At 44.4% G+C, this 21638-nt stretch overlaps 1 protein-coding gene across 1 annotated transcript in view; it reads right to left on the bottom strand.

Annotated features, from left to right (window-relative positions):
- The window catches only part of UBL3 (ubiquitin like 3), an 853162-nt gene that overhangs the window by 343443 nt on the left and 488081 nt on the right, over nucleotides 1-21638 (bottom strand). The gene's annotated exons all lie outside the window — the stretch shown is intronic.

The following is a 21638-nucleotide window of genomic DNA, read 5'->3' as shown; positions in this document are numbered from 1 at the left end:
GTGGTTCATACAGCCTACCTTGATCTGGCCAAGGCCTTTGATGCCATTCCCCACTCAGGAATCATAGAAAAACTCACTAAGCTAGGCATCAACCCATGTATTACTAGGTGGGTTGGAAACTGGCTCACAGACAGTATGAAAGTAGCAGACTCCAAGTCAGACTGACGACCGGTCACAAGTGGAGTTCCCACAGGGACTTCTCTGAAGTCCAGGCCAACATGAAGGAACTCTGGCTGACAAAGTTCACAGACTATTACAAGTTGGGAGCTATTATTATCTCCTCAAGTGATGTTGACATCCTACAGAAAGGCCTCAGAGACCAACAACTGGTGTCAGAACTATGGCCTTAAGCTCAAGGCCAAAATATGTGTCATCCCCGTTGGGAAAAACCCGGTTCCCATGAATTACCACATCGATGGTAGTCCACCACTGAACACAGAAGGCATTATAAGAGATCTGGGAACACAGGTTGACAGCAACCTTTCTTTTGACCACAACATTGCCACTGTGGTCAGAAAGTCCTTCTATGCGGCACATCTCATTACTAAGCATTTTGCATCCAGGAAGAAAGAGGTCATTGTCTCCCTCTACTCTTCCCTCATTAGGCCAATCAGAGTACAATGCCCCATTTGGCATGTACCTCACTAGACACCTGCAACAACTGGAGAGGCCGCAAAAGTACCTCACAAAGAGAATCCTAGGCCTTAAACACTTCTATATGGACAGACTCAAAAACCCCCAACGATTCTCTGTCTCATATCTCTGCTTGACTTACAAAGCCATGTCTGACCCAGCTCTGTTAGAAATGCTACATCTAAAGAAATCCCAATCCCTCCGCACCACACAGTCCACAGACCTCTACCTATTACCTATTACCACAATCAACAGAACATGCTGGAGCGACAGGTTCATAAACCAGAGACTGCCCATGCTATGGAATAGACTTCCCATACATGTCAAAACAGAGCACCTCACTGGCCTTCTTCAACAGAGATCTTGATGAGTGGATGGGAAATAGAAAATTCACCCCCGGGGATCACTCCAGTGGCTCTAATCGACAGAGGCACTGGGAACTAAGGTCGGGTGGCACGATGGCAGGGTAATCCTATGGACTAGGCTTGTAAAGGCTCCAGGGCTATTAGCCTAGTATACACCTATGAACCTCTGTCAACGGAAATTAAAAGTGACAAAATAAAACACAGAACAAAAATACCAAATCTGACACACGCACCCCACACCACACACACTTTGAACAGAAATAGGAACTTATCTGTCTCATCTGAAAATCTGTTCTTAAGCTACCACTGACCCCTAACAAGGGGATGTTCAGGTGTTGAAAACAGACAACTCAGTAAACTGCAGTTGATAAAAAGGGATGTTCTGCCTAATACACATTTCTGCAGGTAGTAAAAGGGATGCCTCTGTCTAATACACATTACTGCAGTTAGTAAAAAGGGATGCTCCTGTCCAATACACATTAATGCAGTTAGTAAAAAGGGCTCATCTTAGAAGGGCTACACACAGACGACTATCTTGTGCTCCTCTGTTCATACCAACCAGCCGAGTGAACTATGAACGCCAAAGTCATTTTTACTACTGCGTTTGTGCACTGACAGTATTTCATACCAACTGCTGCTTTTATGCAATTTAATTAAAAGATTTGTTCTGCTGTGCAGCTTTTTACACTGTTGCTTATTTAATTTAAGGAAAACCGTATTTCTGCTTTTTTTTATTCTGTGTTCCGTTGCACTTCTGTTGGCAGTAGTATAGATTGGATTCAGGCTAGCTGAATCCAGTTCTGTTTGGGATCGAGCACTAAAAATCAGGACATCTTTTCTCTGAGACCCCCCCCCCCACTCCCAATACCCATGTGGCAGGGGAAGTTCAATAGGACTATCTAAAGGTTTACTGGTTCAGGCTCCATTTGAGCTTTTTCATTGGTTCAGGGATCTGCTTGTTAAATTTCCCTTAACCCAGTGTTAGTTCTCCTTCGGAGGTTTCAAGCGGTCCAGCTCCACTGTCAGATGGAACACCAGGAGCAGACTCTGAGGTACCATCACAATTCCCACCCACTAGCCCCTCCTTATCAAGACCTCTCCTCCTGTCCATCTACCTTACCTGGTCCTTCCTGTCCTCTTCCTGTTCTGACCACATTGACTTACCTTGCATTATGGACAGAATTTCCCAGTGTTTCTCCAACCAGCTTGGTCGACATGGGCATCCTGAGACAGTGTAGCAACTGCCTCATGTACATAAACAATCCTCTAGTCTAGTTCACACAAACTCAATATGTGAGAGGTGCATCTATATTAAGAAACTAGAATCCATGCTCTCCTGCACACCAGTCAGTATATTTGACACTGAACAGGCTGTCATCATGCACACCTCACCTCCATCACCACCCAAACCAACACACATACCTACATTTGCAGAGGTTCTCATCAGAAACTTCGCTCCCAAACACAAGCACACGTCACATAACACATTCTCTGCGAAACACAGTACACATGATAGCTCATGCACCAGGGTCTCACCAGACAAGCCCCTAAGGCAAAACACAAAACCAAACATCTTAGTCATAGAGGACTCCTTTGTGAGACGCACACATTCGCCGCTCACCAGGTTGGATAAGGAAAAGATCATGGGTCAGCTGTCTGTCAGGTGCCAGAGCTGCCACATCGCACATGCACTCAAGTCTCTCAACAGCAGGTACTGTTTACAGCTCAGTCATACTCCATGTTGGTGTGAATGACGTGACACATACCTCACTGGACTATATGAAAAGAGACATGATTGAGCTCTCTGACTGTGCCCCAGACAGGTATGTCCCTAGCCTTAAGTAGCATTTTACCTTCACCTAGGATGATGCCTTGTTGTACACAAAAATGACTGTACCAACTGGCTTACTTTCTGGTGTCATTCTAAGGGGATCAAGTACCTGTTAGCCTGGGATGACATGATCGACAAATCTCAATGGTCTTCAACTGTCACCTCTGGCATTCTGGTTACTGGCCAAGGCTCTTGCCACCCTCATTACTCCTTTTTTAGGGAGTGTCACAAGGACAAAGCTCCCAATGTAATAAGACTATCTAAAAACAAACTCACGATTCTGCTGCTCAATGCTAGGAATCTAAATCTGAAAAGTACAGTTGTGTACACTTACCATAAATGTAGATGTTGAAGTGTATTCACTGTTGCAGTCATTACATTTAGGGTAATCTGCTGGCAGGTTGCCCTCAGTCGGCCTGACTAACAAAGTCTTGGGTCTTGCGTCGGTTGCTGTCCCTTCTTCCATGACGTCAGGGGTATAAAAACATGCAGCTGACGCCATTACATCAGTTTTTCTTGCCCCAGATGATGGGGAGCAAAATATATATATATATATATATATACATACATACATACACACCCATATACATACATATATATATATATATATATATATATATATATATATATATATATATATATATATATGTTGTCTTTCGGCTTTTCCCGGTTAGGGGTCGCCACAGCGGAACTCCGGCCCGCTAATGATTGGCAGTAGATTTTTACGTGCCGAGTTGCCAGCCCTGACGCACAACCTTCCACGAAGGTATGCCCATTCACGCACGTCTCCAAAGAAGACGCTCTTGCTGAGAATCGAACCGGAAGCAGAGAAAAACAGGGGGCTGGAGGGAGGGTAACCAGGACTGCAACAGTGAATACACTAACATCTACATTTATGGTAAGTGTACACAACTGTACTATGTTCTTCATGTTTCACTGTTGCAGTCATTACATTTGGGTAGAATCCCAAAGCTATGGTTGGGAGGATGGATTTATAGAGCATTAGGAGCAGCTATAAGGCGCTGCAGGACAGCAGTGGCAAAGCCTGCCCTGGATTTAGAGAAGATAGGTAAATGGTAATGTTTGGTGAACGTATGACCTGAGCTCCAGGTAGCAGCTTCTAGAATGTCTCTGGTAGGAACCCCTCTGAGAAAGGCTGCAGAAGTAGATGCAGCCCTGGTGGAATGAGATTTGATCCCCTTAGGGACAGGTTTACCATGGTGCATGTAGCAGAAACGAATACAATGGCTTATCCATTTGGAAATAGTCTGCTTTGAAATTGCCTTTCCCTCTGCCCCTGCAGCAAATGCCACCAGTAATTGTTCAGATTTTCTTAGAGATTTTGTCCTGTTTAAGTAGAATCTTAGTTGTCTGTGTACATCCAATGAATACAGAATCCACTCACTCTTGTTCTGTGGATTTGGGAAGAAAGTTGGCTGATGAATGGTCTGATTAAGGGCCACACTAGATACCACTTTAGGCATAAAGGATGGATTGGTCCTGAGAGCCACCCTGTCAGGGTAAAAAATAATGAAAGGCTTCACTGCCATAAGAGCCTGTAGTTCTGAATTCCTTTTAGCTGAAGTGACTGCTAAAAGAAAAGCTGTTTTCCAAGAGAGAAATTTAGGTCCGCAGTAGCAGCTGGCTCAAAAGGAGGTAGAGTGAATTTTTCCAAAACAAAATTGAAGTCCCATGCAGGAGTTTGTGCTCTCCTGGGAGGTCTTAAATTTGTGGCCCCTCTGAGGTACTGATTTAGCAGAGGATGAGAAAATAGGGGAGGCTCTGTTGTAATGAGCTGAAATGGCAGAGGCATGGATTTTATGGAAGAAAAAGATAGGCCCTTGTGAAGCATCTCAGTAAAGTATTGCAGAATCTGAGGAATATTGGGCATTGCTGTGATTATTCCTTGTGCTTGGTTCCAGGCACAGAATCTTTTCCATTTGTCAGCATAAGAATTTCTAGTACTAGGCCTTCTAGCCTCCAAAATGACATCCATCACAGTTTGCTGAGAGATGTAACTGGTGAAATTAGTTGAGAAGAAAAGCTGCAAGATTCAAAGTTTGGAGTTGAATGTGCAGAATTTGATAGTTCTGCTGAGACAGTAGGTGAGGTGTCTGAGGTAGGTACCACGGAGGAAGGTGCGACATATTGCGCAGGAGCGGGTACCAGTGTTGGCGAGGCCAGTCTGGAGCAATCAGAATCATTTTTGGTTTTTCCTGTCTGTCTGACTTTTAGCAAGACCCTGGAGAGCAGAGGCAGAGGGGGAAAGGCATAGACTGATAGCTTTTTCCAGCTGAAAGAGCATCCACTTTCCAAGCTTTTTTGTGATGAATTCTTGTGCAGAATTTGTCCAACTGATAGTTTTGGGGTGAGGCAAAAAATCTATGTCTGGGCTCCCCCATTTGCGTATCAACATGCTGAAGATCTGTGGATCCAGTTTCCATTCGTGTGGCTCCATACGATTTCTGCTTAGTTCGTCTGCCAGAGTATTTTACTTTCCTGGCAGGAATTGAGCTTGTAGATGTATTTGATAAGTCAAGGCCATGTTCCACAACGCCATGGCTAGTCTGTAAAGGGGGTAGGAATGTGTACCCCCCTGCTTGTTTATGTACCACATGACTGTGGTGTTGTCCATCTTTTATCAGTAGTTGTCCTGGATGAAGATAGTCCTTGAAGGCTGTCAGAGCATTCTGTACACCTATCATCTCTTTCTTATTGATATGTAGGTGCATTTGATTTGGGCTCCATTGGCCCTGAATGCATCTCCCTGCCAGATGCGCCCCCCAAGCATAGTCTAATGCATCTGTAGTCAGGGTTTGGGTGACAGGGGGTGGAATGAATGACAGTCCCTTGTTTTGGTGGCAGGCCTCTACCCACCATAGGAACTTTAGTTGCAGGCAAGGTATGATAGGAATCATTGCTTCCAGGCTGTAACAATGCTGACTCCATAAGCCTTTTAGGTACCACTGAAGTTTCCTCATATGCAGTCTTGCATATGGAATTAGAAGAATGCAGGAGGCCATGAACCCCAAGGCCTGCAGAATTTGTCTTGCAGACAGCTGGGTTTTTGTGGCCAAATGTTTGAAGTAAGTCATCAATTGAATTTGTTTTTCTGGCGTAAGGCAAGTCATCTGGACAGTTGTATTCAAGCTTGCACCCAGGAATGTAATTAATTTGAGAGTGTACCAGTTGTGATTTATTTTCATTTATGGTGTACCCAAGACAAGTTAGAAGCCTTTTTACAAACGCCAGATGTTTTAGAAGAGTGTCCTTGCTTTCTGCCTGAATTAGACAATCGTTCAGGTATGGATAAATTTGAATATTTCTTTGCCTGCAAAATGCAATTACTGGTGCCAGGCACTTTGTGAAGACCCTGGGTGCAGTAGATAAGCCAAGGGCAGTGCAGAGAACTGGTAACGCCAACACCCTGCTTTGAAGTCTAGAGTTACCAACCAGGCATCCTTGCCTAGCACAGGTAGTAACTGTTGAAGATCTTGAATTTTGGAATGTCCAGAAATGTATTTAGAATGGTTAAGTCCAGGATTGGACGCAATGATTTGTCCTTTCTGGGTACCAGGAAAAGTCTTGAATAAAAACATTGTCCCTTTTCCTTTTCTGGTACTGGTTGAATAGCCCCCATATTCATGAGGGAAAACTTGTTTCTGGGCCTCTGCCCACTGATTTGGAGGCAGGTCTGGCCATCTGTTTGGGACTGGCAACGTGTGGAAATGAAATCCGTATCCCTGGGATACTATATTTAAAACCCATTTGTCCTGGGTAATCAATTGCCAGTTTTGTGCATGAAGTGCCAGTTTTTCACCCAAAGGGGCGGCCAAAAGATAAGTGCTTGGTGATTGCAGTGGAAAGTCATCGAGACTGCTTACCATAGGAAGGTGCCTTGTTGCTTCCAGATTTGGAGGTGGAGGCACCCCATTGCTTTGTTCTAAAAGTTCCTTGCGACTGAAACATGGAGCCTTTGGAATGTCTGGATTTGACCTGAGCAGCTCTAGTGGGTACTGGAAAGGACCAGTTCTTAGTAGGCCAGTGCCTACTAAACCTGGGTGGCTGCACTTGTAAGAAATCTTTCACAGTTTGCATAGATTTAGCTTTAATCTTCCATCTTTCAAAACTTCTTCAGCCTTATTACCAAATAAGACTGTCCTGTTGTAAAGGAGCATCCAACAATTTTGCTTTAACATGGTCAGGCAGACTTTGCTCCTTGAGTGAAGCATGCCTTCTTATCACAGATCCAATTACAGCAGCCCTGCAAGAGGCCTCCAAGGAATCAAAACAACATTGCAAAGTATGTTTTCCAACTTGTTCAGCTGAATGCAATAAATCCTGCAACTCTCTATTTTCCACACAGTCAGAAATCAACATCATATTCTGTTTAAGTAAAGTCATGACATGCTGTTGATATTTAAGCATATGAAATTGACAGTTTAAAGCTCTGATTGCCAAGGTTGCAGACATGTAAACTGTCTTACCCCATCTATCCAGCGCCCTGAAATCTCTATCAGAAGGGGTAGGATTTTTAGCAGTAGAGGCCTTAATGCCCTTGGGACCCTGAGAAATGGTTTCAGCGTCAGCAGTAGGGTTTTTAAAAAGGAATTTGTGGGAGTCAGGAACCCTGCAGTATCTGTATGGCTTACTAGGAGCCGGAGGCAGGGAATCAGGAGTTGTACTGGATTCTGAGAAATCATCATCAACAATGTCTAGAACAGGAGGTATAGCCAAAGGCCTATGCTGAGGAAGAAGAAGAAAATCCCCAAGTCTCTTTTTAGATTCGGAGAAATCCTGACTCTCCCAGTGAAAGTGTTCCCTTAAAGTATGCAAAGTTTCTCCAAAAGTAAAATCCTCAGGAGAAGCAGAAGGGATGGAATCTTCTGCATCAGAGTCCTCATAAGTGGGAATAGATAATTCCTGATCAGAAGAGGAATCAGAAGAAATAGAAACCTGATCTGAAGATTCATAGTCAGTGCCTTGCCTAGGCCTCTTAGCAGGAGGGGGATGGGTACCCCTGATCAAGGTAATTAAATCCTCAGCCATTTTGATCATTTGTTTTTTAGGCATTGGGGCCTGTACACGTGGGCCCAAGCGTCGGTTTTTTAGACATAGCAGTCGTTTTTGGCCTTAGTTTTGAAGATGGCGGTTTAATATACAAATCTTTAGGCCTGAAAACACCCTCAGAAGCTGGTGCCTGCTCAGCGTCTCCAGACCCATCCAAGGTAGAGACATCCGCGGGTTCGAAAGTATCTCGTGGCATACCGGACTCCAAATGGGTCTCAGTAGAGGCCTGCGAATCAAAAGTAGCAGGTATCAGGGGCTGCGAAAGCGCCTCACTGAGTATCGGCGAACCGGCGACCGGCTTAGAAGCTTCTTCGGTTTTGGACCTCGACAGTCTGCCTTTTTCTTTGTGTTTTTTAGGTATTCCGGTAGTCTGATTGCTAACAGACGACATTTCTGGATAGTTAAATCTTGAGCCAAAATATTTAGAAGCAAAGATATACCGACGTTTAATAGTGCGTTGATTAAATTTAGCACAAAACCGACAGCAAGGCACGTTGTGGTCAGGGCCTAGGCAAGGAATACAGTACAAATGAAAATCCTTATGATGTATTTGCTTCCCACAAGTTATACAATTATTAACTTTTACTGACATCGGTAAGGAGCAAGAAAAAGTTTTCGGTATGGGGTACTTAGCTTTTAGTAGAAGACTTCGGTTCTGAAACTCGAAAACGAAAATTTCAGGAGTCTGCCGACCAGCACTTGCGAACTGCTTCTGCTTCGGGCACCGTGCGGCAAGAAAGACTGATGTAAGGGTGTCGGCTGCATGTTTTATAAACCTGACGTCATGGAAGAAAGGACAGCAACCGACGCAGGCCCCAATCAGGCCGACTGAGGGCAACCTCCCAGCAGATTACCCTAAATGTAATGACTGCAACAGTGAAACATGAAGAACATCTGCACTCAATGGAAGCAGACCTTACTCTGGAAGATGATGACATCTGTGCAGTCATGGAGACCTGGTTTAAGGCTGCAGAAAGCACCCCAGCCTTATCTGGTTACAATTCCTACCACACATTCAGACGTCAAACTGAAAAGGGAGGTGGTGTATCAATTTTCAAAAAAGACAAATACACCTCAAGATTGGTTACACAGCGACTCCCAATAATTACTCCAGGTGCAATTAACTGTTGGTAAGACCCCTCTTCAAATCATTGCCAACTATAGGACTCACTCCATGAACCGAGACACCCACTCAGCCTAGCTGGATCTAATCGATCAAGACACAAAACCAAACACCCTGGTTTTGGTTGACTTTTAATTACTCATCCATTGACAACTATACATGTACTAACACGCTCGCCCAAAGGTTGCTGGACTTGTCAACTTCAATGTCCGGGACAAGATGGCTGAAACCCCCAGAATGGGCTCAAACATCCTGGTATGGATCTGGTGCTCACCAACATGGAGGATCGTTGCACCACCTCAGTGTGCTGCCCTCTCTGGTGAGGTAAAAAGTACAGCTGTGTACACTTACCATAAATGTAGATGTTAGAGTGTATTCAGTGACCAAAACAACAAAAAAGAAAAGGCTACGGAAGAAGAAAGTGTAGAATACAATAGAGCCTGCATAGTACAATATACTCCATGGAATAGAGAGGTAAAGAATATTATCACCAATAATTGGAGTATATTCAAGACTGATAGAAAATTAGTAGATATAGTAGGAAATGCACCTAAGTTTGTGGCCAGGAATGGGGCCAACATGAAAAATGAGATAGAAAAGAAAAAAGGAAATGATGGGGAAGCAGGTGTCCCAGGGGGAACATCCAGTTGTGGCACCTGTAACCAATGTAGGTACATCACAAAGAAGAATAGCATTATGTTGGATGACTTAAATCACACAAAAATTACTTTTAAAAAAGGTAATTGTAGGACAAAACATATAGTTTACCTTGCTTATTGTACGAAATGTTCCTGTTATTACAAAGGGAAGACCGATAGGTGTCTTCGACAAAGGATTTATGATCATTATTACAATATCAAAAAGCAAGACACCAGGAATGCGTTATGGAGACACATTGCCCAGTCAAATGGTTGTAATGAGTTTTATTTTGGTATATTAGATGTGGCCAAGGAGAATCCAAGGGATGGATGCATTAAAAAGAAACTTGCCGAACTTGAGGCTAGATGGCAAATCAGATTAAATGCCTCTACCCCCCCTGGACTCAATGATCATATATCCATTAAGCCCATTTTAGAGAATTTAGCAAATTAAAGAAGCAAAGTGGAATTTGCAACTGTATATAAATGAATTTTCAATTATATACAATGGTGTATTTTACAAGTCAGAAGTTTCACCAATATTAACTTTAAAATGATTTAATAGTAGTACTTATATTATTTTATTGTAGGAATGTATTAAAGTTATTAAGATTATTTGATTAAAGCAAAAATAAGGATGGTTTTATTTGAATATGCACACTGGCACTTTAAATATCAATTGACCAAATGACGTATTACTTGGTTTTTTAAAAAAAAGTATTTAAGTAATGGAGTATTGTTTTAGAATTGTTCTGAAGAAGTCTATATAATTTAGATGAAAGCGCTCAACTGAATTTTATCTGCATTAAACAAGTGTTTTACTCTCAGTGTGTGTCGGTGTGGAACTGTGTACGGGTAGAGGAACAAGCTGTTTTGTTTTACACTTATTGTCGACGTGTTCCTTACAGTTTACGAGTTATTAGAGTGTATTCACTGTTGTAGTCATTACATTTGGGTTATCTGCTTGCAGTAGCCCTCAGCTGGCCTGATTATCAAAGTCTTGGGTCCTGCATCAGTTGCGGTCTCTTCTTCCATGACGTCAGGTAGTCAAAGATATAAAGCATGCAGCCGATGCCATAACATCAGTTTTTCTTGCCCCAGATGTCAGGTGCCCCCATAATGGGAAGCAATTATATACAAGGTTACATCTCCAACAAAAAGCAAATACACCAGAAAGCTTTAAATACAGTAAACAAGAAGAGAGGTATAGTCAATAGAAGTCAGGGGGCTGTAGGGAGGGTAACCAGGACTGCAACAGTAAATACACTCGAACAGCTACATTTATGGTAAGTGTACACAAAGTACAGTTTTGTACCTACCATAAATGTAGATGTCCGAACTGGATAGCATCTGCAGTCATAACAAATGGGTTGTCCTGTCGTCAGGCAGCCCTTGGTCGGCATTCCAAAGTCCGGGTCCGGCCCGGCTGATGTCGCACTTCACCCGGCGTCATCTCTGCTGGTCTTGGTATAAAGGCATCAGCCGATGCCATTTTCTCAGTGTTTCTTGCCCCAGATGCCAATTGCCCTCTTGGAAAGCTAAATTTTGGATAAATGCCAATGTTTCCAAAATAATAGAAAACAAACACAACAAATAAACATGTATGTACATATATACAAACAAATACTCCATAAGAGACTCCCCAGCTAGCTATTAGGAGGGTAATTACCTAGGAGTACCACAGAGGGAAGGAGGGAGGTAATCCTGACTGCAGATGCTATCCAGTTCGGACATCTACATTTATGGTAGGTACAAAACTGTACTATGTCCTTCATGGATGCATCTGCAGTCATAACAAATGGGTAGAATACCATAGCCAAACTAGGGAGGAGGAATAATAATTATGGAGTAGTCAGGATCCCTTGCAGTACAGCAGTGGCAAACCCTGCTCGGGATCTAGAATATAGAGGTAAATTATAATGCTTGGCAAATGTATGCACGGAGGTCCAAGTAGCCGCCTCAATAATGTCCATGGTTGCCACTCCTCTTAAGAAAGCTGTGGTAGTGGCTGTAGCCCTTGTAGAATGAGGTCTTATGTCCTGTGGAATTGGTTTTCCATGGTAGGAGTAACAGAATCTTATGCAATTTCCTATCCATTTGGAGATTGTTTGTTTGGAAATTGCTTTTCCTTCCCTTCCTGTTGCATAGGCTACAAAGAGCTGGTCAGTTTTTCTGTTACCCTTGGTTCTGTCCAGGTAGTAGCGTAATTGTCTGTGTATATCCAAGGTATGCATTATTCTTTCACCTTTGTTTTGTGGATTGGGAAAGAAGGTAGGTAAGGTGGATTGCCTGGTTTAAGGACACTCTGGATACCACCTTAGGCATAAATGTAGGATTAGTTCTCATGGACACCCTATCTTGGTGGAAGATTAGGAAGGGTTGTACTGCCATTAGGGCCTGTAGTTCCGAAACCCTCCTTGCTGAAGTAATAGCCAGTAAGAAAGCAGTTTTCCATGACAGGTGCTGTAGATCTGCTGTTGCTGCTGGTTCAAACGGAGGGAGTGTCAACTTTTCTAGCACAAAGTTCAAGTCCCATGCTGGTAATGGTGGTTTCCTAGGAGGTTTTACATTCTTGATCCCTCTGAGAAACTGCCTGAGTAGAGGATGTGAAAAGACAGGAGGATCAAAGCTGTATTCTGCTGAAATAGCTGATGCATGTATCTTGATGGAGGAATAGGACAGGCCAGTATGTAGAAGCTCTGCCAAGTACTCCAGAATGTTAGCAATATCTATGTTGACACATCTTTTCCTCTTTCAGTACTCCAGATGACTAACCTTTTCCATTTTCCTGCATAGTTCCTTCTTGTTGAAGGTCTGCGGGCTTCAAGGATAATGTCTTTAACCCTTTGTGAAAGGTCTGGGTTAGTTAATTTTATGTGATGTTCCAGGCAGTCAGTTGCAAGGTTTTAGGTTTGGATGTATGATGTTGTAGTTGTTCTGAGTTAACATCAGAGGCATCAGGGGTATTGGCCACATTTTCTCCCGAGACATGCTCCTCAGCAATGGGTACCAGTGTTGTCTTGGCCAGTTCGAGACTATCAGAATTATCCTTGGACGTTCCTCTTTGATTTTGAGTAGTACCTTGTGTATCAAGGGTAGAGGTGGGAATGCATATGCTGTCAGGCCTTTCCAGCTGAAGGAGAGAGAGTCCACCTTCCATGCAAGTGGGTGGAATGTCCTTGTGCAGAATTTTTTGAGTTGGTGATTTTGTGGGGAGAATAGATCTATTTGTGGTATTCCCCACTTCTTTGTGATGGCCTTGAAGATGTCCGGGTGTAGCATCCATTCGTGAGCATCAGAGGTGGTTCTGCTTAACATGTCTGCTAGGGTGTTCTCTTCCCGGTACAAATATTGCCTGCAACTGGATGTTGTAGCTGAGAGCCAGATTCCACAGGTCCAAAGTCATTCTGCATAGGGGGTAAGAATGAGTGCCTCCCTGTTTGTTGATGTACCACATGACTGTGGTGTTGTCTGTCCTTATCATCAAATGGCCTTCTTTGAGGAATGGTCTGAATTTTAGGATTGCCAGTTTTACTGCCAGCATTTCTTTTTGGTTTATGTGCAGGTGTAGCTGGTCCTGAGTCCACTTTCCTTGTACGCATTTGTCCAGCATGTGTGCCCCCCATCCTAGGTCTGAGGCATCCGTGGTGATGGTTTGGTTTGCTTGGAAGTTGTGGAAGGGTAAGCCTGGGTTTGACTGGCATGCCCGTGCCCACCATAGGAACTCCTGTTTTAAGCAAGGGATTATTGGTATTTCTGTTTCTAAGCTGTGCCTGTGTTGAGACCATAAATTCTTTAGGTACCACTGTAACTTTCTCATATGCAGTCTGGCATGTGGGACCAAGATTATGCATGATGCCATGAAGCCCAAGGCTTGCAGAACTTTTATTGCTGTTAGTTTGTTCTGCTTTGCCAATTGTAAGAAGTAAAGAGGGAGTTCTTTCTGTTTTTCTGCAGTTAGGAATGCCATCTGTTTTACTGTGTCCAGTTTCGCGCCCAGGAAAGTTCTTGTTTGGGATGGAATCAGCCTTGACTTTTGAAAATTGACTGTGTATCCCAGGGCCTGTAGCAAGTAAATGACCCTTTGTAAATCTGTTGTCAGCTTGCTTTTGTTGTCTGCTTGTAACAGGCAGTCGTCCAGGTAAGGATAAATTTGGATTCCCTGTACTCTGCAGTGAGCGATTACTGATGCCAGGCATTTTGTGAATACTCTGGGCGCAGTAGATAAGCCAAAGGGCAATGCTGAGAATTGAAAGTGCTCTGATCCTGCAAGAAATCTGAGGTATCTTCTGCAATTTGGTCGAATGGGGACGTGCAGGTATGCCTCCTTGAGATCTAGAGTTACCAGCCAACACTCCTTGCCCAGCATGGGAAGAAGTTGCTGTAGGGTCAGCATTTTGAATTTTGGGACAATGATGTATGTGTTTAAGATGGACAGGTCGAGAATAGGTCTCCAGGTTTTTTCTTTTCTTGGTACTAGGAAGAGTCTGGAGTAGAATCCTTTGCCCTGTTCTGTTATTGGTACCCTTTCCACAGCTCTCATCTTTATTAGTTCTGCTGTCTGGTGCAGGGCTTCTATTTTTTGATTTGGGGGCAGGTTTGGCATTCCTCTTTTTACTGGTAAAGTGTGGAAGTGGAACCGGTAGCCTTGGTTTATGGTTTGCAAAATCCACTTGTCTTTTGTAATATAGTGCCAATTTTTCGAGAATAAGGCTAACTTTCCGCCTAATGGTGCTGCTATTTGCTCCTTGGTAGGCGGATTCAGGGTCAAGTCACTGTGATTGTCCAGTTGCAGTGGCAGTGGTTGCTTCTGTGCCTCGGTTATTACCTTGCCACTGTCGTCCTCTGTAGGCACCTCCTCTGGATTGATTTCTGCCCTAACGTCTGTTCCTGCCCCTTTGGGACCTTGTGGAGTCAGGAAAGGACCAATTTTTGGCAGGCCAGTTCCTGCTGAACCTTGGGGGCTGAACCTGTAGGAAATCTTTAACTGTTTGTACAGATTTTGCCTTCTCTTCCATTTTCATTACCTGCTGGGCAGGTTCCCCAAATAGACTGGCTTTATCCATAGGAGCATCCAATAGCTTAGCTTTAACATGATCCGGCAAGACCTGTTCTTTCAACCATGCATGTCTTCTTATCACTGTGCCAGTCATGGCTGATCTAAATGAAGCCTCCAGTGCATCATAGCCACATTTTAAAGAATGGTTACTGACCTGCTGGATGTTATTTAGCATTTCTAATACATATTTCTTATCTAAAGATTCATCAGAGGACATTAACTGATCAAGCATAAACTCTTGGTATTGGATCATGTGAAACTGACAGTTTAAAGCTCTAGCAGAGAGAGTAGCAGAGGTGTATACTTTTTTCCCCATCTCTAAGGACCTGGATTCCCTTTCAGAAGGAATAGGGTTTTTTGCTGTGGTCGAGGCTACTGCCTTAGGCCCCTGGGATATAGTTTCGGGGTCTGCAAGTGGGGCCTTGAATAGGTGGTGATGAGTGTCTGGCACCCTGTAGAATCTATCTGGTTTGGCAGGGGCCGGAGGTAAAGTATCAGGAGCGGTGCAAACATCATTAAATGCATCATCCACAACAGGCAGTACTGGAGGTATAGCTAAGGGCCTATGTTGTGGCAAGTGCAGAAAGGTCCTAAGCCTTTTCTAGAATCTGAGAAATCTTGTCCCTGCCATTGGAATTGTTCTCTCATGGCATGTAAGGTTTCCCCAAAGGAGAATTCCTCTGGTGGAGAGGCAGCTGGAATGGAATCTTCAGCATCTGAGTCTTCATAATTGGAAAAAGGAGCCTCTGGCTGGTCTGTAATGTCTGAGTCATCCAGAATCATCAGAGGACACAGGCTCGGGGCTCTGTTCTAGGTCTCTTTTCTGGGGCTGAGAGGCCCTGTCTGGGTGAGATTGGGATCCCCTAATTAAGGATATTAAATCTTCTGCCAGAGTAAGCATTTGAGAACTAGAAGTGGGCCTGAGTGAGGGTGGTTTAACAGGCACTGTTTTAGCTGTTTTGGCTGCTTTAGCCCTGGCAAAAGCCTTAATAGACATGGCTGCAGGAGGCCTAGCAGCACCACGTGCTGGGGTAGAGATATCCAAGGGGATGGTGTCTGATAGCTCTGTAGGAACCACAGTTGTAGGCAAAAGTTCGGAGGCTGATTCAGATAAGGTAGCAGAAGCCTCAGTAGTAGTCATGGATTCGGCTGAAGATTGACCAGTTTTCTCGGTTTCGGCCGAAACAGACACTCGCGGCTTGCTTAACCGTGGTTTCGGCCGAAACCGCGGACCGCGAGTGTCGGTCTTTTCTTTCGCGTTTTTAATAATTTGGGTAGTCGGAGGATCCGGCGGCATAATGTACGCAAAATCTGAGCGAAAAACTGTTCAGCAAACTCCGACCGGCGCCTAAGCGTTCGGTTGAAGGAGCACAGGCGAACAGGCTGCTACGTCGTGGTCTGGGCCTAAGCAAGGCAAACAGTAAGAGTGGAAATCTTTATGAGGTATTTGTTTCCCACAAGTCAAACAGTTATTGACTTTTCTGACATCGGCTGAGGCAAGAAAGAGTCCCCAGCGAGGTACTTAGCTTTTAGAAGTCTTGAAGTAGTATTCGGTAGTAGCAATCTCTGGATCTGACCGACCGGCACTTGAACAGCTTCTGCTTGAGCCGCGGCAAGAAAGACTGAAGAAAATGGCGTCGGCTGATGCCTTTATACCCGAAGACCAGCAGAGATGACGTCGGGTGAAGTGTGACATCAGCCGAAGCCGGACCCGGACTTTGGAATCCGGCCGACCGAAGGGCTGACTGACGACAGGACAACCCATTTGTTATGACTGCAGATGCATCCATGAAGGACATCTGTACTGTGTTCTTCGCGTTTCACTGTTGCAGTCATTACATTTGGGTAGATTCCCAAAGCTAAGGAAAGGAGGAGGCAATTATAGAGTATTAGGACCAGCTATTAGGCCCTGCAAGATTCATCATCTTCTTTCGGCTGTTCCGTTAGGGGTCACCACAGCAGATTATTGGTTTCCATTTCTTCCTGTCCTCTGCATCTTGCTCTATTACACCAACCACCTGCATGTCCTTTCTCACCACATCCATAAACCTTATTTTAGGCCTTCCTTTTACCTGGTAGCTTCATCCTTGGCATCTTTTCCCAATATACTCAGCATCCCTCCTCAGCACATGTCGAAACCAATGTAATCTTGCCTCTGGCTTTGTCTCCAAACCTTCCAACCTAGGCTGACACTCTAATATACTTATTCCTAATCCTGTCCACCCTCGTCAAACCCAGTGCAAATCTTAACATCTTTAACTCTGTCACATCCAGCTCCAACTCCTGCCTTTTTGTCAATGCCACTGTCTCCAACCCATATAACATAGCTGGTCTCACTACCCTCTTGTAGACCTTCCCTTTCACTCTTATTAGGCCCTGCAAGACTACAGTGGCAAAACCAGCTCTGGGTTTAGAAAACATTGGCAAGTGGTGAAGGTATGAACAGAACTCCAGGTAGCAGCTTCTAGGATATCCCTGGTAAGAACACCTCTGAGAAAGGCTGTTTAAGTAGATGCAGCCCTGGTGGAATGTGATCTTATCCCCTGTGGGGTAGGTTTTCCATGGTCTTATAGCAGAAATGAATGCAATGACCTATCCACTTAGAAATCGTTTGCTTTGAAATGACCTTCCCCTCTGCCAATGCAGCAAAGGCAACAAGCAGCTGTTCAGTTTTCCTGAGAGGCTTAGTCCTGTCCAAATAAAATCTAAGTTGTCTGTGCACGTCCAAAGAGTGCAGTATTCATTCTCCTTTGTTCTGTGGATTAGAAAAGAAGGTTGGCAAATGAATGGACTGATTAAGGGCCGCACTGGATACCACCTAGGGCATAAAGGAAGGATTGGTCCTGAGGGACACCCTGTCCACATGTAAAATGATGAAGGGTTCCACTGCCATGAGGGCATGTAATTCAGACACTCTTCTTGCTGAAGTTATGGCTAGAAGGAAGGCTGTTTTCCAAGAAAGGAATTTCAACTCCGCAGTTGCAGCTGGAGGTAGAGTGACCTTTTCCAATACAAAGTTAAGGTCCCAGGCTGGAGTAGGGGCTCTCCTGGGTGGTCTTAAATGTTTGGCCCCTCTGAGGAATTGTTTCAGCAGGGGGAGAGAGAAGAGGGATGGCTCAGTATTATAATGTGCTGAAATGGCTGAGGCATGAATTTTAATAGAAGAGAAGGAAAGGCCCTTGTGAAGCATCTCTGTTAAGTATTGAAGAATATGCAGTAAGCTGGGCATTATTGTGCCCATCCCCTGAGTTTGGTTCCAGGAACAGTATCTTTTCCATTTTTCAGCATAGGAATTTCTAGTACTAGGCCTACTTGCCTCCAGAATGACATCCAGCACTTGCTTGCTGAGGGATGGTATTGGAGAGCTCAGGTAAATAGCCAGGCTGCAAGGTTCAGGTTTTGAAGCTGGGGGTGTAGAATCTGACCCTCCTGCTGTGACAGCAGGGAAGGGGTCTGCGGCAGGTGCCACGGTTCCAGCAGTGACATACTGCACAAGAGGGGGTACCAGTGTTGGCGTGGCCAGTCTGGTGCAATGAGTATTGTCCTTGGGTTGTCCTGTTTGATCTTTAGTAGAACTTTCAAGAGGAGAGGCAGAAGGGGAAAGGCATAAACTGAGAGGCTTTCCCAGGTGAAGGACAGGGCCATCCACTTTCCAAGCTTGTCTGTGGGGAGTTCTTGTGCAGAATTTGTCCAATTGGTAGTTCTGAGGGGAGGCTAACAGGTCTATGTTTGGGCTCCCCCATTTGTTTCTCAAAATGTTGAATACCTTTGGTTCCAGTTTTCACTCAGGTGGGTCCATGAGATTTCTGCTTATGTCTTCTGCCAGTGAATTTAGCTTGTCTGGCAGGAACTGAGCTTGTAGGTGCACTTGGTAGCTCAAGGCTGTGTTACACACAGCTAGTCTGCAGAGAGGGTATGAGTGGGGTTTCCCCCTGCTTGTTTATGTACCACATAAGAGTGGTGTTGTCCATATTTACCATTAATTGTTCTGGAAGAATGTGTTCCTTGAAGGCTGTCGGGAAATTCTGTACAGCTAACATTTCTTTTTGATTGAAATGCAGGTGCATTTAACTCTGGTTCCATTTGCCCTGAATGCACTGCCCTGCCAAGTGAGCCCCCCATGCATAGTCTGATGTGTCTGTTAGGGTTTGGGTGGCAGGGGTAGAGTGAATGGCAGTCCCTTGTTGTGGTAGCAGGCCTCTGCCCACCAAAGGAACAAGGAATGATGGGAATCACCGATTCCAGGTCCTGAGAATGTTGACACCATAGACTTTTTAGATACCATTGTAGTTTCCTCATATGCAGTCTTGCATATGGAATTAGTAGGATGCAAAAGGCCATGAACCCCAGAGCTTGCAGTATTTTCCTTGCAGATAGCTGGGTCTTTCTGGCCAGTAGTTTGAAGTAGGCTGTCAAATAAACTTGTTTCTCTGGCATGAGGTAGGTCATCTGGGAAGCTGTATCCAAGCTTGCTCCCAGGAATCCAATTTGTTGGCAGGGTACTAGGTGGGATTTCTTTTCGTTTATGGTGTACCCCAGTGAGGTTAGCAGTTTCTTTACAAATGCCAAATGATTTAATAGAATGTCCTGGCTTTCTGCCTGAATTAGACAATTGTCCAGGTATGGGTATACCTGAATATTTCTCTGCCTGCAGAGTGCAATAACTGGAGCTAGGCACTTTATGAATAATGGGTGCAGTAGATAAGCCAAAGGGCAGTGCAGAGAACTTTTAGTTATGTACTCACCATAACTTCAGATGTTTGGGATCCATCTCGCCTACATTCTGACTGATGGGTTCGGAGCCGATCCCTCGGCTCCGACTCGGCACGCTTATGCCAAAGAGCGAAGTCTCTTATTGGCTGAGCTTACTATATCCCAGGATGCACCACTACCAGTCCCCCAGATCTAGTTTGTCCGCATACATGCACACATGCACGCTTTGATTATATAACATCGTCAGATGAAACGAGATAAAAACAGTAGAACTCAAACCGTTCAATCTCTTCTGATCTCCAAGGCAGGGGGAAGGAGGGTGGGTATTAGGAATGTGGCGAGATGGATCCCAAACATCTGAAGTTATGGTGAGTACATAACTAAAAGATGTTATGTGATCCTATCTTGCCTACATTCTGACTGATGGGACAGCGTCCCTAGCACCTGAATCCTGGGTGGCTCACTGGAAAACACTCCTGAGTACCGTGGAACCAAATGATGCTCGCCCTTTAGATGCCACATCCAATTTATAGTGGGAAATGAAAGTGTGCGGATTGGACCAAGTAGCCGCAGCACAAATCTCCGATATAGCGAGTTTGGAATGAAAAGCTATGGAAGTCGCCATAGCTCTGGTAGAGTGAGCTTTGATAGATGTTGTAAGTTGCTTATTCGAAGAAGAATAAGCTTGAGTTATACAATCTCTAATCCATTTAGAGATAGTAGCTTTTGTGATGGTTTTACCCAATTTATTGTCTGAGAAGGACACAAACAACTGGTCTGACTTACGAAATTGCTGAGTCCTGTCTAAATAGAAACGCAATTGCCTGTGAACATCCAATTTATGGAGAGTGTATTCTGCTTCATTGGAGAATTTTGGGAAGAAAACTGGTAGCTCTAGAGATTGTTGGAGGCAGAGATTAGAACAGACCTTTGGGACAAAGGATGGATTAGGCCTAAGTGATACTCTATCCTTATGGAAAATCAAGTACGGTGGTTTAATAGACAGGGCTTGAAGTTCTGAAACTCTTCTTGCAGAAGTAATTGCAACTAAGAAGGCAGTTTTCCAAGACAGATATTTTAACTCACATGTAGCAGCCGGTTCGAAGGGAAGAGGTTAATGCAAAGCACCAAATCAAGATCCCAGGCAGGGGATGAAAAACTGGGGTCTTAATAGGCCCGCACCTTTAATGAAAGTTTTGCATAGTCTGCTGCTCATCAATGGAGGATCCATGGATTCGTGGAATTTAGAGATAGCCGCCAGTTGGACTTTAATAGTAGAGACAGAAGATCCTTGATTAAACAGAGATGTTAAGAATTTCAAAACTTCGGATTGGAGCAGTGATAGGGTCTAAGCCCCTGAGTTGAGCCCAGATAGCAAACCTCTTCCACTTACTGAGGTACAATTTCTTAGTGGTGGGTTTGTGGGCTGAAGATAAAATGTGAATAACTTCGGGTCTAATGTGACTTCTGACTAAAGTCGGAAGTGGAGGAGCCAAGCTGTCAACTTCAAGGAGTGTAGGGACTGATGCTGTCGCCCGACTGATGTATTAGCAGATCCGAGTTAGATCTAAAGTCCAAGGATCGTCCACCGCATGTTTCTTCAGGTAGGAAACCAAACCTGACGAGGCCAGTATGGAGCAAACAGTATCATTGTGGACCCCAATTGAGAAGCTTTTTGAAAGACTTTGGAGAGAAGTGGAATCGGAGGAAAGGCATAAAGTAGCCCTGTTGGCCAAGGTTGTGCTAGAGCATCCATAGCTGCTTCCCCTTGATGTGGAGTCAAGGAGAAGAACCTTTGCACCGTGTTTAGTGGTGTTGCAAATAGGTTAGCACGGCCCCCATCTCCTGAAAACCTGAGCTGCTACTGTTTCGTTTAGGGACCACTCATGAGGAGAGAGAATTGTCCTGCTCAATCTGTCTGCCAATATATTTGATTTCCCGAATGTGGGTCGCTACCAAGCGGCTGGTAGCTACAGCCCATTCCCACACCCTCATGGCCTCTCTGCAAGAGGGTAAGATCTGGTCCCTCCTTGTTTGTTTAGATACCAGACCACCGACATGTTGTCTGTGTGGATGGCGATTATGCCCTGAGGGAGAAACTTGTGTAAGGCCTGTAGGGACAGAAGTACAGCCCTCATCTCCAATACATTGATGTGGAGAAGAGCTTCGTCTGGAAGCCAGGAGCCCTGAACTAACCTGCCCAGAC

This window comes from Protopterus annectens, chromosome 5.part1, assembly GCF_019279795.1.
Source record: "Protopterus annectens isolate FY-2018-M chromosome 5.part1, PAN1.0, whole genome shotgun sequence".
Taxonomy (NCBI): Eukaryota; Metazoa; Chordata; order Ceratodontiformes; family Protopteridae; genus Protopterus; species Protopterus annectens.
Note: the sequence above shows the minus strand (reverse complement) of the source record. Positions and strands in the feature narration are given on the sequence as shown.